This window comes from Rattus rattus, chromosome X (assembly GCF_011064425.1).
Source record: "Rattus rattus isolate New Zealand chromosome X, Rrattus_CSIRO_v1, whole genome shotgun sequence".
Classification (NCBI taxonomy): Eukaryota; Metazoa; Chordata; class Mammalia; order Rodentia; family Muridae; genus Rattus; species Rattus rattus.
Window position 1 is genome coordinate 122148883 of NC_046172.1, and position 17455 is coordinate 122166337.

Below are 17455 nucleotides of genomic sequence, written 5' to 3' on the forward strand. Positions count from 1 at the left end.
ACAATGGAATATTACTCAGCTATCAAAAACAAATCGACTTTATGAAATTAAGTAGGCAAAATGGTCAGAACTGGAAAATATCATCCTGAGTGAGGTAACCCAATCACAGAAAAGCACACATGGTATGCACTCATTGATAAGTGGCTATTAGCCCAAATGCTTGAATTATTTAGATGCCTAGAACAAATGAAACTCAAGACGGATGATCAAAATGTGAATGCTTCACTCCTTCTTTAAAAGGGGAACAAGAATACCCTTGGCAGGGAATAGAGAGGCAAAGATTAAAACAGACACAGAAGGAACACCCATTCAGAGCCTGCCCCCCACATGTGGCCCATACATACACAGCCATCCAATTAGACAAGATGGATGAAGCAAAGAAGTGCAGGCAGACAGGAGCCTGATGTAGATCGCTCCTGAGAGACACAGCCAGAATACAGCAAATACAGAGGCGAATGCCAGCAGCAAACCACTGAACTGAGAATAGGACCCCCGCTGAAGGAATCAGAGAAAGAACTGGAAGAGCTTGAAGGGGCTCAAGACCCCATATGTACAACAATGCCAAGCAACCAGAGCTCGAGGACCAAGCCACTACCAAAGACTATACATGGACTGACCCTGGACTCTGACCTCATAGGTGCAATGAATATCCTAGTAAGAGCACCAGTGGAAGGGAAGCCCTGGGTCCTGCTAAGACTGAACCCCAGTGAACTAGACTGTTGGGGGGGAGGGCGGCAATGGGGAAGGGGGTGGGAGGGAACACCCATACGGAAGGGAGGGGGGATGTTTGCCCTCGAAACCGGAAAGGAATAACACTCAAAAATGTAAATAAGAAATACTCCAAGTTAATAAAAAAAAATCATATGCCTATAAATCTCAAGAAGAGAAGGCAGAAAGAATTTAAAAGTCAGAGGTTGGGGAGAACAATAATGAAACAGTTTTTTTTTTTTCTGGAAGTGACAAAATTCCTATAAAAATGAAGTCACAGCAGCTGGAGTTGCCTGCACAGAAATAAAGCCAGTCAGCATTTCATTGTAATGTTGGGGGGCAGATAACAAGAGTTCATCCCTAGCTGAGTAGATCTTGACAATTTATGGCTTCTGGAGGACAAATAGTCAATTTTCTGTAAGATTCTGGTCATTGGTTGAATTAGCATGGTCCAGTGAACTGCGCATGAGTGTATACGTACATTTGGTCACAATAGGATGAATCTGAAAGTAGCTAGGGAGAGGAGCAAAAGGCAAATATGCTAAGGATGCATCATATGGATTTATGAAAATCTGAAAGAACTAATATAAATATATTTAACTAAAATTAGATTATACAGAAATGAATAAATTAAGGTGGTTATGAGAAGCTGAGTGAGCAACAGAGACATGTATATTGGAGGATGCAAAGTTTTCGATAGCTGAGATGATTTTCTAGAACTAAGTAAATCTCAAGGTGAGGTAAATAGTGGCAATACAGTTCTCTGTTACAGATGTTCTTATCAGAATGAACTTTCCATGCTGGTACCAAAAACATGTTTTAAAATGATAACTATATACCATGGACACTATGATCATTCATTTTTAAGATAGGAAATTTATTGTTGTAATTATTCAGTATGAACAAAAATATTATCTTGGATATATACTACAAAATCCAGATTTAAATTTTACATGTTAGAAGACGATACCTTTGGGTGTATTACTGAACATACATCCTCATTCCAATTTTGTGTAAAGTATCTTAAAAGGATTGCAGAAAGGGAAGAAAATTTATTTGTATAATTATTGTTCACATATTTCATATAAAACCTGAAAACAAAGTTAATGTTATAATATCATAATAAAACACTTTCTAAAATATACTGAAAATATCTTTTAAAAAATCAAGTTTATATCTGGTCTTATTCTTCTGTCTATATCCTTTTCTTACCTTCACTTTGCATGCTTCTTTCTTCTCCTAAACCACAGAACAAAGAATTCAAAGCCCATTGTTCACAATGTGTTTTATGGGCAAACGTGAATGTCTATGTCACCTTTTATCAATACCTCTTCTCTTTAGTCTACTACAAATTTAGTTCACCTTCTTAGCTGTGAAAGCCAAGAGTAGCTAACCTTAACACTTTACCAAGTCCTCTAAGAATGATAAATGGTTTTTTGATTTTATATTCTCTATAGCTGATAGATGAAAACATGAATTTTAAAGCCTCCAAACTTACTTAATGACCATTGTCAGATTATAGCACACCAACTAATTCCTGTCCAGATAAGAGAATAACTCAGCTAACTGACATATACATCCAGGATGAATATCTTAGCTGTAAGGCACATTTTATATTATAATGAAGTAACTATCAAGCTAGTTAAAGAATAGAAGCAAATATATGCTTCTTTATTTAAGTCCTGATAAATACTCTCAAATCTCAAAAAATAAAGTCAAATCTTTTACTTATTACCATAAATACTATGCATGAAAGAGCTATCTGGAGAAGCCCATATTTGACTTTTCCTCAAATGAAAGAAAAAAGAGACTCTGGAAGGTCCCAAACTTACATAGAGAACTACAAGCAATTAAGGTATCGTAAGAGTATGAGAAATACTCTTGCCCAAGGTCAGATTGCATTAATTGGTTATGCAATATCAAATGTTCATCATACAGTCTGAGAAGTATATATTATGAGTATATGTATATATGTATATAAATATGCATGTGTGCTTATATGTGCAATTTAGGTTATATGTATAAATGTATGCATATAGATATGTATGAATATGTATGCAATAACAATTAAGAAGAGGTTGTGTATTTGAAAGACATAAGGAGTATATGGGAGGGTTGAAGGAAAGGAAAGGGAAGGAAGAAATATTGTTATTATAATCTCAAAAATAAAAACTAAAAAAAAAATAGAATCTGTCTCCTCCTGAGTCAAAATTTTCTCATGTTTACTTTGTGGCATATAAACTATAACCTGCTGAAGAACATGCTAATGAAAATAACTGTTAATACTTGTTTAATAAGAATTTGATATATAAACTCTAACAAAATATTTACCTCTTCCAACAATATAAATCAATTATTAAATAATTGGTTATAGCCAGTTATGTAGTATTTTTATGAAAATTTTATATCTTTATTATTCATTTTGATAGGTGTAGGTGATTACTATAATGTGGACATAGATAAGACACATCTATCTCTTTAATGGTAAAAAACTAGAGTAGTAATGAATGTTATTCTAATTAATAGAAAACATGTTTGGGAATTAGTTTCATTCTCAAATATATTCGGTATAACCATTAATGGTAGAAATTCATCACCAACACCATCCAGGTTAAACAACAATATTTAAATAAAGTTACAAAAAGTATAAAAATGTAAATATAATTAAGATTTTTATACTTTGCTGAGATGCTATAAAACAATTATATGGTCAAAATCAGAAAGTGATAATTAGCTGTGAACAATGAAAGGCAGTGATCAACCATAGAAATCCTATAATAAATGATTAGTGTGTCAACTTATGCTATATATCAAAAATTAATCAGAACATTGTCACTAATTGTAGAAGTTAATATATTTTAATTTCTATGATAACCCAAAGAAACCTTTTGGAATATTTCTAAATTCCAGACTTTCTGTTCTTTTTTACATAGGAAAGAAACTTATGGTTAAAGCCATAAAATAAATGAAAATTAAATATGCCTTTGATTTATTTTACAATTATATTATGGAAAATAAATTTGGTGCAAATATTTTAGATTCAAAATGATAACAAAATTTCTTGTTTAAAATATTGAAATATTTTATGGCGGTTTATTGTATTTACATTTGGAAAAGATGCAAACATCACTTCTGGACAGAAGATCTTTAATAAAAGCTAGCAATTTTCCGTACACACCATTTCCTAAGTTCTTATTATAAAAATAGATTACTTTGTATCTAGTAACTGAGAATGTGCTAGAATTACACCTGAAATCAAGCATGGTCTCCATGTTGATTGTATAAAACCTGAGGCCCTATAGCAATATATATTTTGAAAATCATTTGCCTAGGGTTGAAGATGCTCATTAATTCTACCAACTTAATTTTACATTTCTTTGAAATTCTCATACTCTGAGCACTAGTAGTATTACCAGAAAAGATTTTTCCTTGTTCTTATCTGATGAATAAAATAAAAATGCATATATATAAGGGAAAAGTAGAGAATTTCCATTTCAACATAATTTTTCATCTTTTTGTATAGTTATCACTCAGTGCAGATGATTTCTATGGAAGGAATACTGATTCACTAATCCTGATGCCTTTTCCACTTCTTATCTCCACTTCATTCATAAGCTGCTTTTTCCTTGACTGTTTCAGTGATTAAGTGCCTGTTGAAGTTGTGTTTGGTAGTATTATGCTTAAGTGCTGAAATATAACATAAACCACACAAATTATATTACTAATTACATATGTTCTTCTAAGCTGTAGGAGGCATGATGGAATAAACAGGAATTGTATATCAGTAAGTAGCCTGAAAAGTTGATACGAGCACAAGGACAATTAGGAAATAACATTTCTCTTCCAACTGTGCATGCTATTATATAATGTATATCAATAGTGGAAGAAAATGGATATTATAACTGGTAAGAACAACAATAAATGAGAGACAGTTAAAAGAAAGGCAGAGGCATATAGTATCAGCCGTAGTAGAAAGCATGATGTGTCCAGTGAACCTTTGTTCAGGGGACACCTATATCTCTGGGCACTAGGATGAGTTACAACTCTATTCCAGAAATCTCTAAAAGGGAAACATGCCTCTACAACTCCTTGACCTTCAAAGCTGAAACTATTGTATCCTTTTAGAAAAATAAAAAAATTAAAACCCTTCCAGGAACTTCTCCAAACTCAGTCTATAGGCCATGTAACCTGATATTCTGGATCAAGGCTCTGTGATTCAATACTTTTTATATTGTATTTGTTACTTTAATGATCTAGTTCACATTTTGAGTCTCAGAATCAAGTTACTACAGATGTACACACTTCCAAGACTGTCTTCTCTACCACAGAGATCTATGTGCTACAGTGACATAAAAGCTCCTGGAGTTAGTTATCACCATGCTGTACTATCTATGCTTTATATGAGTTAGTATGTTCATCTTCAGTGTTACCACCAGAAAAATGTAGTTTTCACTGTGGGTATCAGAGTCCAGCAAGCACTCTCTTCTGCCCTCTTCTCTTCTCTGATTCAAACACCAGGGACACTTCTATTCTACTCAGACCCTGAAGCTCCTATAAATCTGGAGACATTTTTGCTCCATTCTTCACAGCCATATCAGCTTGAAATGTAGTACCCATGTTATGAACAACAATGTTATTACCACCCCAAGGCCAAATACTGAAGTCTCTCCATTTATATCATATTTTGATCCTAGATTCAAGTACCATCCATTAGCCACAGAAGGCATTTTTACAAGTCATTTAAATAGCACCCAACTGGTTTCCCAGTGTTAAATTGCTCTGACAGTGTACATGCAAGTACCATTATACAGACTGAGTAGCTTGTATTCAAGAATATACACAAATATATGTATAAATATATATGTCCACACAATAAAATTTGTGGAGAAAAAGGAGAGCATGGGATATGTAAATGAGGGTTTGGATGGAGACATAGAAGGAAAAGATGTTAAAATTATATTATGTCAAAAGCTAAAAGAAGATATGCTTAGCAATTAGTACTCTCAGTATAAATATGTTCTTCAGACTCAACAGCCATCACTGCCAAAGACCCCAACAATACACACTGCTACCATAGAAATCCAAAATGATGACCAATAAGAACTCCAGCAATACTTGTTAACAGAAGCAAACTTCATGGGCACTGCTCCTCTGATCTCCAATGGTGCCAGAACAATTTCTTTCGAAACAGCAAAGACTTGGCATTCTCTGATATATGGCAACTATCATAATATCAATTAAATAAATATAGAAAAGTATGGAATATTAACAACACTAGAAGCTGACTATCAAAATGGGGGGATATTGCACGGGGTTTACTCTCTCTGTGAAGGAGAGGGGGAATGGGAAAGGAACTATATGATAAGGGACTGGGGAGCAACTTTTGGGGTATAAATAAATTCTAAAATATTTAATGAAAAATTTGAAATGGTTGTTATGAGAAAACACAATGAACTTTAGAACAATGAAGCTAAATAATTCAATTATAGCAGAAAACAATTAAATACAAAACTCATTTTACATCCAGAAAATTTGAAATGGGAAATTTAAAATAAAAGACTATTTCCAGCTCTAAAATTCAGTCAGTGAAATGATAAAAATATATGCTTCCAAGAACAGCTTTAATATCAATATCAATTGATTTCAAGAAAAAATTAAGAAAAGTAATAAAGTAATAAAGAATAAGGAAAATTTATAAGACCTGGGTGAGAATTTAACAAGACAAAAAATTATAAAATTATTGAAGAAACAAAATTAAATAAAAGCATTTAAAATATATTTGAAAAAGTAATGGAGAAAATGTCAAACCTGTGGTATATAAATGTATAAGAACAAGAAATTGAAAGGTCTCTCATCAGAATAAATCTCACAGGAAAATATTAAGACATTTCGTCAACAAACAGCAAAATATGGAAGATAAAGATTCTATACTGAAATTGTCAGTAGAAATGAAAATTTCAAATGAGAGTTTGATATATGTAGCTGCTAGTTTTTTAAAATTATCTAATTTACTTACATTCCAGACATTGACCCCCTCTCAGTCCCCCTTACCACAGTTCCTCATCCTATTCCCCTCCCCCTTGCCTCCAAGAGGATGTTTTCTCTCCTCCCCCATCCACCAGGCATCCCCCTTCCCCAGGGCCTCAGTTCTCCCCAGAATTAAGCACATCTCCCCCTGAGTTCAGAACAGGCAGACTTCTGCTGTATATGTGCGGGAGCCAACGACCAGCCTATATATGCTGCCTAGTTGGCTGCTAGGTCTCCAGGAGTTTCTAGGGGTCCATGTTAGTTTAGACTGCTGGTCTTCCTATGGGATTGCTCTTCCCTTTAGCTTCTTCAATGCTTCCTCTAATTCAACCATATGGGGTCTGTAACTTCAGTTCAATGCATGGGTATAAATATCTGATTCTCTCAGTCAGCTACTGGGTGGGACTCTCAGAGGACAGCCATTCTAGGTTCCCAGATGGATGTAAAGACACCATAGCATCAGTAATAGTGCCAGGCTTTGGTCCCTCCCCAACCCCGCCACATGAGATGGGTCCCAATTTGGGCCAGTCACTGAGTTGCGTTTCCTTCAGTCTCTTTTTCAGTTTTGTTGCTGTAGCTTTTTCAGACAGGAACAATTCTGGGTCAGAAAGTTTGACTGTGAGTTGGCCACCAAATCCCTCCACTTGAGGCCCTGTCTACCTACTGGAGGTGGATTCTTCAAGTTTCCTCTCCCCATTGTTGGACATTTGGCTAAGGTCACCCCCATTGAGTCCTGAGAATCTTTCACTTCCCAGTTCTTCTGTACTTTCTAGAAAGTCCTACTACCTCCCACACCCCCCAACACCTGAGGCTACATATTTTCATTCATTCTCCTGGCCTCCTGATCCTACCCCATAACTGATCCTGTTCTGCTTTTCCCCTCCCCATCCCCACCCAAAGGTTCCTCCCTCCCTCTGCCTCCTGTGATTATTTTGGTCCCCCGTCTAAGTGGGATTGAAGCATCCTCACTTGGACCTTCTTGCTTGTTAAACTTCCTAAGGTGTGTGGGTTTATCCTAAGTATTCCGTACCTTTTGGCTAATAGGCACTTATCAGTGTACATGAAATGTTCTTTTGGGTCTGGGTTGCCTCACTCAGGATGATAGTGTTTTAGTTCCATCCATTTGTCTGAAAAACTTGTGATGTCCTCGTTTATAATTCCTAAATATTATTCCATTGTATAAATGAAACACAATTTTGCATCCAATCTTTGGTTGAGAGACATCTGGGTTCTTTCCTACTTCTCACTATTAAGAATAAGGCTACTATGAACATAGTAGAGCACATGTCCTTGTCGTATGGCAGGACATCTTTTGGATATATGCCCAGCAGTTATTATAACCCAATTAAAATGGGGTATAGAATTAAACAGAGAATCCACAACAGAAAAATCTTGAATGGCTGAGGACTTAAAGAAATATTTAAAGTCCTTAACATCCCTGAGATTCCACCTTATTTTGATCAGAATGGCTAAGATAAAAAACTCAGGGGACAACAGATGCTGGTTAGGATGTGAGGAAAGAGGAATAATACTCCTCCATTGCTAGTAGAATTGCAAACTGATACAACCACTCTGGAGGTTCCTATCCTTATAGAAGAAGGGGATGGGGATAGGATAGGGAGCTTATGTCCAGGAAACCAGGGAAGGGAATAACATTTGAAATGTAAATAAAAAAAATATCCAATAAAAAAAGAAGAAAAAGAAAATTCAAACTAGTTCTACCTCTAGCTGCTAATTTTTATTTTTTGTCTTATTATTCTTTAATCATTGTTTACAGTCCACATTTTATCCCCCTACCAGTCCATCCTCTGACTGTTCCAAATCCCATACCTCCTCCCCTACCCTGTCTCAAAGAGAATGTCCCGCACCCAACCGGACCCCACCAGAACTCGTGGCTCCCTGTGGCTTCAAGTCTCTTGAGGGTTAGCTACATCTTCTCTGATTAAATTGTCTGCTGCATATGTGCTGGGGGCCTCATATCAACTATTGTTGTTGCTTGGTTGGCAAAAATATTGCTATTGCACCCTTCTAGCTTTTAAAGAAGAGTCCTAAATTCCAACAATTTTGAAGAAACAATTAAGACCTATTCATACAGGTTATAAAAATTGATCTTTTAAAAAATCAGAGATTATTTAAATAAAAAATATAGCTAGGACTATAATGGCACTATTAACATGAATATAAATATATCTGGACTATAATAAAGATTAAAAGGGAATAACTCAAAGCATTATAAAGCTAATATTATGCATACTCTGTTTTCATTTCACTGTGATCAACTTTTTATGATCAAAAAACTTTAGTCTCCCTCCATAACTTCAATAATTTGTAGTATGGGAAAAAATGAGACACTAGTAGACAGGTTCAAGCATAATACAGGTACATAAGTAGAACTATTTTTTTAAAGATTAACTTTTCTTTTTTAATGTATTTGAGTAATTTGCCTGAATATATCTATATGTGTGGTATATATGTCTGTTTACACCTAAAGAAGTCATCATGTATCCTCAAACTGGAGTTACATGTTGTTGTGAGCCACATTGTGGATTCTAGAAACTAAGATTGGGCCCTCTGCAAGACACTAATATACAGGTAACTGTTGAGCCATTGCCATTAGAAGATTAATGTGAAATCACTATTTATAAAGAAAGGTCATTAAAGACAGTTGAAGACAAGAACTTCAAGGCTCATATATTGATAAAAGCAATACATTTTCAAAGGCCATTTAACAAAAACTATTTTTAGATTCAATGCATTTGCAATCAATATCCCCATGAAATTCTTCATAGAAATACAAAAGGTAATATTGAAATTCGTGTAGAAACACAAAATATCCCTGTTACCAAGACAATTCTGAGGAGGAAAACACGATAACACAGCAGTTAAGAATATTCACTGTTCAGCTGACTGAGACAGATGTAGAAACATACAGTCAACCATTGGATTAAGGTTAGGAACCCCATGGAAGGATTGGAGGAAGGTCTGAAGGAGTTGTAGGGGATTACAATCCCATAGGAAGAACAACAGTGTCAAATAACCTGGACCCTTCCAAGCTCCCTGAGACTGATTCACCAACCAAGGAGCACACATGGACTTATCCATGGCCCCCGGGGTATAAGTAGAAGAGGACTGCTTTGTCAGGCCTCCATGGGAAAGGATAAGCCTAATCCTGTAGAGACTTGATGCACCAGGGAATGGGATAGGGGTAAAGTGGGGGTTGGGTGGGTGGAGGCAAAAGGGGAGGGGGAAAAGGGTGAAGAACTCAGGGAGAGGGGAAACAGCAAGCAAGGTGGGAAGTATTTGTAATGTAAATAAGTAAAATAATTTAATAATAACAAAAAAGAATACTGTACAGGCAGTGTACTTGAGAGGATCTGATATTCACTTTTGGTTTCTGTGGAAATTGGCACACATATTCACATATACATATACAGACACACATATACACAAACAATTACAGAAATAAAATAAATCTTAAAATGATGCTACATGGATTACCAGATCTAAGATATACTACAAATCTACAGCCTTAAGAATAGCATGATAACAGCAAAAATATACATACATAAAGGAAACAGAATAAAGAAACTAATTTAGATCTACATGACTATAGCCTCCTGACAATTTCTTTTGAAAGAGATATCACAAGTACAAAGCTGAAAAGAGATAGCATCTTCAAAACAAAATGTTGGAATAACTGAATGTCCATATACAGAACAATGTGCTTAAGCACTTAATCTCTTAACTTTGAAGAAACCCACTCCAAATAGATTGAAGATCTCAGTGTAGAATGTGAAACGTCAAGATAATATGGTAGAGAGCTTACAAAACTGTCTAAGTCTAGATAAGAATTCTCTAAATGGGATGCAAGATACTCAGAAAATAAGGACAGGTATAGAGAAATGGGAACTTGAAAATTGAATAGTTTCTCTGCAGCAAAGAAAGGTAAGAGTCAAATGAAGAGACTGTCAACTGAATGGAAGAAATTTTTGACAGCTAAATATTTGCTTAGTGCCTAAACTAAATAGAGTATACACAAGAAAGGATAAAGGAGACCAATAACCCAACCAAGTAAGGGCCTATAGACCCAAAAGAAACATTTAATAGTAAAATAAGTATAGATTTTTACTAAACATAATATAAACAGACATCCTTAGAAATTTGAAATGGCAAATTTAACATTGAGATTTTATATCATCATAGTCAAAAAATTAAATTATGAAATGTTTAGGTATACAAATAGAACTGGAAAAAGCAAATTGTATGAGGTAACCTAGGTGGAGAAAACCTAGGAGATTTAATGCTTTAAAAATAGAAGTATAACAAACATTTTCTGATACTAGCCAAGCTTATATAGAAATGATCTTCATAAAGATACATTGAATTTCATGTTATGAACATTTCCATAGTTTTTGTCAATGTCATGTAGTAACTCATAGATTTAGTTAAAAATCTTTAGCTTTATTTTAAGGTTTAGATGCATTTTCTACTGCTACAGTTTTGAATCGAGTATACAATGAATAAATTAGTTATGTCTGTTGGAGCTTGCAGGCTATTCATTATTTGTCCCATTGATTGCAAATTGACAAAACTTCTGCTACACTAAGTATTATGAGACTTGATGACCATTACTGTTAGTTACTTAGTACCATACCAGGAAACTGTTATGTTGATTGTAGTGGTTTGAATAGATATGACCGCCAGAGAGTCATGTATTAGAATGCTTGCTTCATAGGGAATGGCACTATGAAGAAAAATTATGTCACTCTGAGGCTGGCCTTTGAGATCTCAGCTGATTAAGTGAGACCTAGTGTGGTCTATCCTTGTGCTATCTACAGATCTAGATGTAGAATTATCAGCTACCTCTCCAGAACCATGTCTGCCTGCATGCTGCCATGTCTCCTGTCATGACACCGATAGAATAAAACTAAAACTCCAATCCAGCATCAATTAAATGTTTTCCATTCTAAGAATTATTGTGGTCATGTCATTTCTTCACAGCAATAGAAATCCTAACTAGGACAAAAATATGGATATGAAGAACAGACTGGGGTATTGTTGTGATAGGCCTGAGTATGCTTTTGTTTGGAGGAATGTGAACTTTAGAACTTTGAGTTACAAAAGCAGTTAAAAATCAAGAATAGTAATCTAAAATTCCCTGACTTGTATAAATTCTAACTTAAGTTCATTTCATGTATTTATTAATTGATGCTCTTAAAAAATCTATGAATGATTTAACAGTAGAAATGAGAGATGTTTTATTAAAAAAATTTCCAAGTGTCTGTTCACATTCTAAGCCAAGATATTTATCATTATCTAAGAGAAAGCAAACCATATAATAGACATGCTAAAATTAAAATCTTGCCCAGAATTGAACTGGTATAAGGAGGGGGAAGGTAGTACTATCATAGCAATGCATCTTACCTTGGATTATATCCTATTGCAGATGGTAGATTGATCCTTTATTTTTCTTTTTTGTTTGGGATTTTTTTGTTTTGTTTAGGTTTAGTTTTTGTTTTTTGTTTTTCAGTTACTGCAGCGCTTTTAGTTTTCTTTACAAAATGACGTGTTGCTAGAGCCTAATGTGCTCACTGAACAGTAGAAAACCAAAATTTGTCATTTCTTTAGGAACTGAGTACAAAAACCTTACATAAATTAAAAGGATGAATACATTTACAAGTGTAGATGTAAATGTTTCCAACTCAAGGCAAGTAACAACCCATGGCGGTCAGGAGGGGAAAAACATGAATGGAAACTGGATCCTAAGGCTGGGACTTTCCCACCCTGATAGACTGGCAAGAAGGAAGTGGTAACTGGTTCAGGAACCCTTGCCAGCCTTGGGATACCCTGGAAGTCTGCCGTTGTTTAATATCCTGCACAGATCACTATGTGGTGCTCACAGAGTTCCACTAAACTGGGGACTTATTTTTCATAGCGTGTTCTCCCCAGCCACCAAGTGACCAAGCCACATGAACTAAGGACTAAATCAAGATATGCACAGGGTGTTAAACATAGATCAAGGGAATAGTTAACTTGAACACAAGGTGAAAAATAAGCAACAAGTTCTATGATCCAGTGCTGATATCAGATACAACCTTCAAGGACAAATTTCTTTCAAAGGCTTATTCCAGTTTCATGAGACTAGCATGAGGTGTGTACATTTGTCAGGGAAAATCGATACTCAGAATCAGCTCACGCAGTAGATAGATGCCTAGCACCTGCTCAATCCAACTAGAAGCATTTGTAATGGACAATGGAGGGGCCTGACTCATCATACTCCTGCTCGCTGTTTCACATCTGGTAGAAGGTGTACAGTGAGGCCAGGATGGAGCCGCCAATCCAGACTGAGTACTTGCGCTCAGGGTGAACAATGATCTTAATCTTCATTGTGTTGGGTTCTAGGGCTGTGATCTCCTTCATCCTGTCAACAATGCCTGGATACATGGCGGTACCAACAGACAGTACTGTATTGGCATACAGGTCTTTGAGGATGTCCACATCACACTTCATGATGGAGTTGAAGGTGGTTTCATGTATGCCACAGGACTCCATGCCCAGAAAGGAAAGCTGGAAGAGAGCCCCTAGACACCAAAACCGCTCATTGCTGATGGTGATCACTTGCCTATCAGGCAACTCATAACCCTTCTCCAAGGAGGAAGATGATGCAGCAGTAGCCATTTCTTGCTCAAAATCCAGGGCAACATAGCACAGCTTCTTTATGTCACTAACACTTTCCCTCTCAGCAGTGGTGGTAAAACTGTAACCCCGTTCAGTCAGGATCTTCATGAGGTAGTCTGTCAGGTCCAGGCCGGCCAGATCCAGATGCAAGATGGCGTGGAGAAAGGCATAGCCCTTGTAGATGGGCACTGAGTATGTGAGCCCCATCACCAGAGTCCATGACAATGCCAGTGTTGTGCTCAGATGCATATAAGGACAGCACCACCTGAATGGCCATGTACATGGCTAGGGTACTGAAGGCTTTAAATATTATCTATGTCATTTTCTCTCTGTTAGCTTTGGGGTTCAGGAGTGCCTCAGTCAGAAGCACCGGGTGCTCCTCAGGGGTCACACGCAGCTCCTTGTAGAAGGTCTGGTGCCAGATCTTTCTCCAGGTTATCCCAGTTAGTGACAATGCTATCCGTGCTCAATAGGATACTTTAGGGTCAGGATACTTGTTCTAGGCCTTGTCACTCCATGTAGGAGTCTTTCTGGCCCATGCCCACCATGACTCCCTCGTCTCGGGGGCACCTGACAATGGAGGGAAACATGTCCCCGGGGGCATCATCGCCGGCAAAGATAGTTTTGCACATGCCAGAGCCATTGTCAATGACGAGTGCAGCTATTTCTTCTTCCATTGCTATCAGTGAAGGAGGGGACTACGGGAGCAGTGGAAAGAAGCAGCAGAATAAGCCGTAGGAGTGTGAGAGTGATCCTTTATTTTCTTCTTGCTTTTGCATTGAAATCCAGCCTTCTATATTTCAAATCCCACTTCCTTTAAGCCAATGACCACTTATTTGGTGGTATATTGGTTTTGATTATTTGTTGTTCTTTTGGTTTGTTACTGTTCCTCTAACGTTCTAACTCTGGTCTATATCTACCTTTGAATTAATCGTACTGTGATGGCTCTGCTAAAGGTACTCAAATACATTCATCTCTCAAAATGAAGGATCAAGACATTTTTTATAAAATCTCTGTACCAGAGATTTATGCTTAAATTAGACATTGAGAATCATAGCACAAATACCAATAAAATTGAATTTTCAAGTATGAAAAAAAGCAATGTTTGACTTCTTGCAGAACTACATATTTTGGTATGTTCACATCACCTAGATGAATTTATGATGCATTATGCAGGTGGTATTTAGGTTCTGATTCAACCCGCACATGTGAGGAGCAATTTGTTAAATATAGGGCATGTGAGGTAATTTTCATGCATTGCATATTTTTAAAAATACACTATAATCCTACAGAATGGACAGAACTGGTTATGTAATATCCCAGATAAGGGAGCACATATTAAAGGGTCAGCAGAATTTCTGAAGCTCATAAGACTACCAAACAGCAGAACTAGGATAAAAATTGACTTTTCTAAACCAAAAGTCATGACTATTTTACCACACTAAGATGGTGTGTGTGTGTGTGTGTGTGTGTGTGTGTGTGTGTGTGTGTGTGTGTGTGGTAAATGTTTGTGAGGCTTACCCTTATAATCCAGAGACAGACACAGTTAAACGTTGTCCTCTATTCTTAACCTTATTGCCTTCCAACAAGGTTACTCACTGAAATGATGGCAGCTGTTTTGAAGAGGCTAGTTATTCAACAAGCTCCATCAGCCTCTACCTCTTTAGGGCATCCACAATGCTGAGACTACAGGCCATGTCATTTTTATCATATGACTGCTTGGACTCAAGTTCAGGTGCTTATGTTTGTACAAATGCTATTAACCACTGAGCCATCCCAACAGCTCCTGCATGGTTCTATTTTGAGAAGTAAATAGCAATATAGTGTATTCTTTTTGTGTATATGATGACCCACATAGGTACTTTGACAAAATTGTGACCTTCATGTACAGTCTCAAAAATTTGAAGATGTCCATCATTTAACATGAGTAAATTTATGTCTTATAGTAAAGTTAAAAGTAAAATATATTTTAGCACGTGGGTAATAATTTATATTAAAAACTAAATGATTAAATCTATTGCAGAATTGCAACAGACTCCCTTTCATATATATAAACTGAAAACAGAAACAGAAGGATGAATTATGTTTTTTAACTGTGATATTGGTATTGCAATATTTACTCTATAACATTGCTATAAAATTAAAACATGTATTAAAATATCTGTAAGCTAAAGAACTGTGTAAGTTAGAATTTTCTTTAACCATAGTCAAGCATAGATCCCTTTCTGTATTCTAAGTTGTAGGTTTTGTAATGGTGGCATGGTAATCATCCCTGGGGATGCATGAATAATCTATGAATGAGATACGCATGTATGAAGCACAAAATATAGCTTTATGTGTTGTTGAGACTATGACTTGTTTTATCTCAACTGTTTACAATAAACAAGATAACATCTTACTGGAAACATACTAGTGACACTCACACAGATGCTTAACACTAAATGCTTGAGTGATATTTAAGAACAGGCTTTCTTCATAACTGGACCAGTTAGGCTCTATGGCAATCTACTAATCAGTCTTATTTTGTTACTGATAATGTACTGAGTGGTGTGATCTCACAGTTAAATTCTTACCCTAAACCTTGTAAAAATTAAACTATATAAATGTGATTAAATGTTTAGTATTTTTACTTTCAAATATCTCATATTGAATTATTACAAGGCTTTCCACACTGATATAATTTAAAACTATATTCTAAAATTCCATATTAACAAGTCTCTTCAAGTTATAACATAATGATAATCCAAATTTTATAGTCGAGTTGTCAGAAGTACAGAAATATTCACTAATCCTGTGTATTCTGCTGAAATCTAGAAGAAAATTCACATCATTATGACTGGAACCCATAGCTCTCTTCAGTAAATAGATTATGAGCATTGTGAAAATAAGACTCAGATTTCCCCAAAGAAAAGAGGCCTTAAAAATACCTAGAAATAAGTTTTTACTTTACTGGAGAATAAACTGAGATTTTAAGAAATAAAAGGCTTTTTACCATGTAGTTCTGGCTTCAAGAAACAATACAATTGATTATTATAGTCTATGTTGACCAGTTTTTTGACATTTATTTGTCTTCAGTACTATTCAATGATATGAGGAACATCCACAAAAACTTGTTTGGCAAAAATCGCTATAGGAATTGTTCTGAACTTATACACTAATATATGATAGTCTGGAGAAGCACATTAGTATTAAACTGAAAGCCACTACTGTTAATACCAGCGAAAATGAATTCTGAGATTTTGAGCTACATTTCCCAGTTTGTTTGTACATATTAACTAAGATTTTCATTCATCGTTTCATTCAAAACCTACATAAAGAAGGCAAAATAAAGCTCAGGATTTTTTAGATGCTTATGAGTGCAAAGTAAAGCCAAATATTATTTTAGATGCAGAGAATATGCTGCTAAATAAGACAAAAATTTATAACAATGAAGAGTCTAAATTCTAGTATGCAAGACAAGCAATGACAGAAATCAAAAGTTTATCAAGCAATTTATTAAAATATGTATGATTTTAATTAGTATGCATTGATTAAACATAATATGCTATATTCTAACATTTTCATAACTTTTAGATAAAATGGAACACATTAGGTGTCATAATGAGCCCAAGAAATCAATATATGGTTGTAAGAAGTGTGACAATATGCGATTGCTTAAGAAAGCAAAAGTTGGGGGAGTTCTCGCCGCCTGGTCGGGCGGGCACTCCTGAGGCAGCAAAGCGGAGGAGGCCCAATTAACGCTTGCCCACCCTGCCCACATCCCTGGCCCAGAGGAATCTGTATATCGCCTTCTGGTACCAGAGAGAGGGCCCAGGAGCAGCAGGTCCACTCGCGCCTGAGACACTGCACCTGAAGGAATCAATCGGACAAATAGCTCCCTCTGCACCCAAATCCTGTGGAGGGAGAGTTAAATCCTTCAGAGAGGGCGGACACGCCTGGGAAAACCAGAAGAGACCGCACGCTGCATTAAGCCAGTACTGATCCCAGAGGAAAACAAAAGCTATCTGGAACCCTGGTGCACGGAACCTCCCGGAAAGGGCGG

General features: G+C 36.1%; 1 pseudogene; it reads right to left on the reverse strand.

Annotated features, from left to right (window-relative positions):
- Positions 1 to 12966: 12966 nt before the first annotated feature.
- Positions 12967 to 14093, reverse strand: LOC116888892 (annotated as a pseudogene).
- Between the last annotated feature and the right edge of the window lie 3362 nt (positions 14094 to 17455).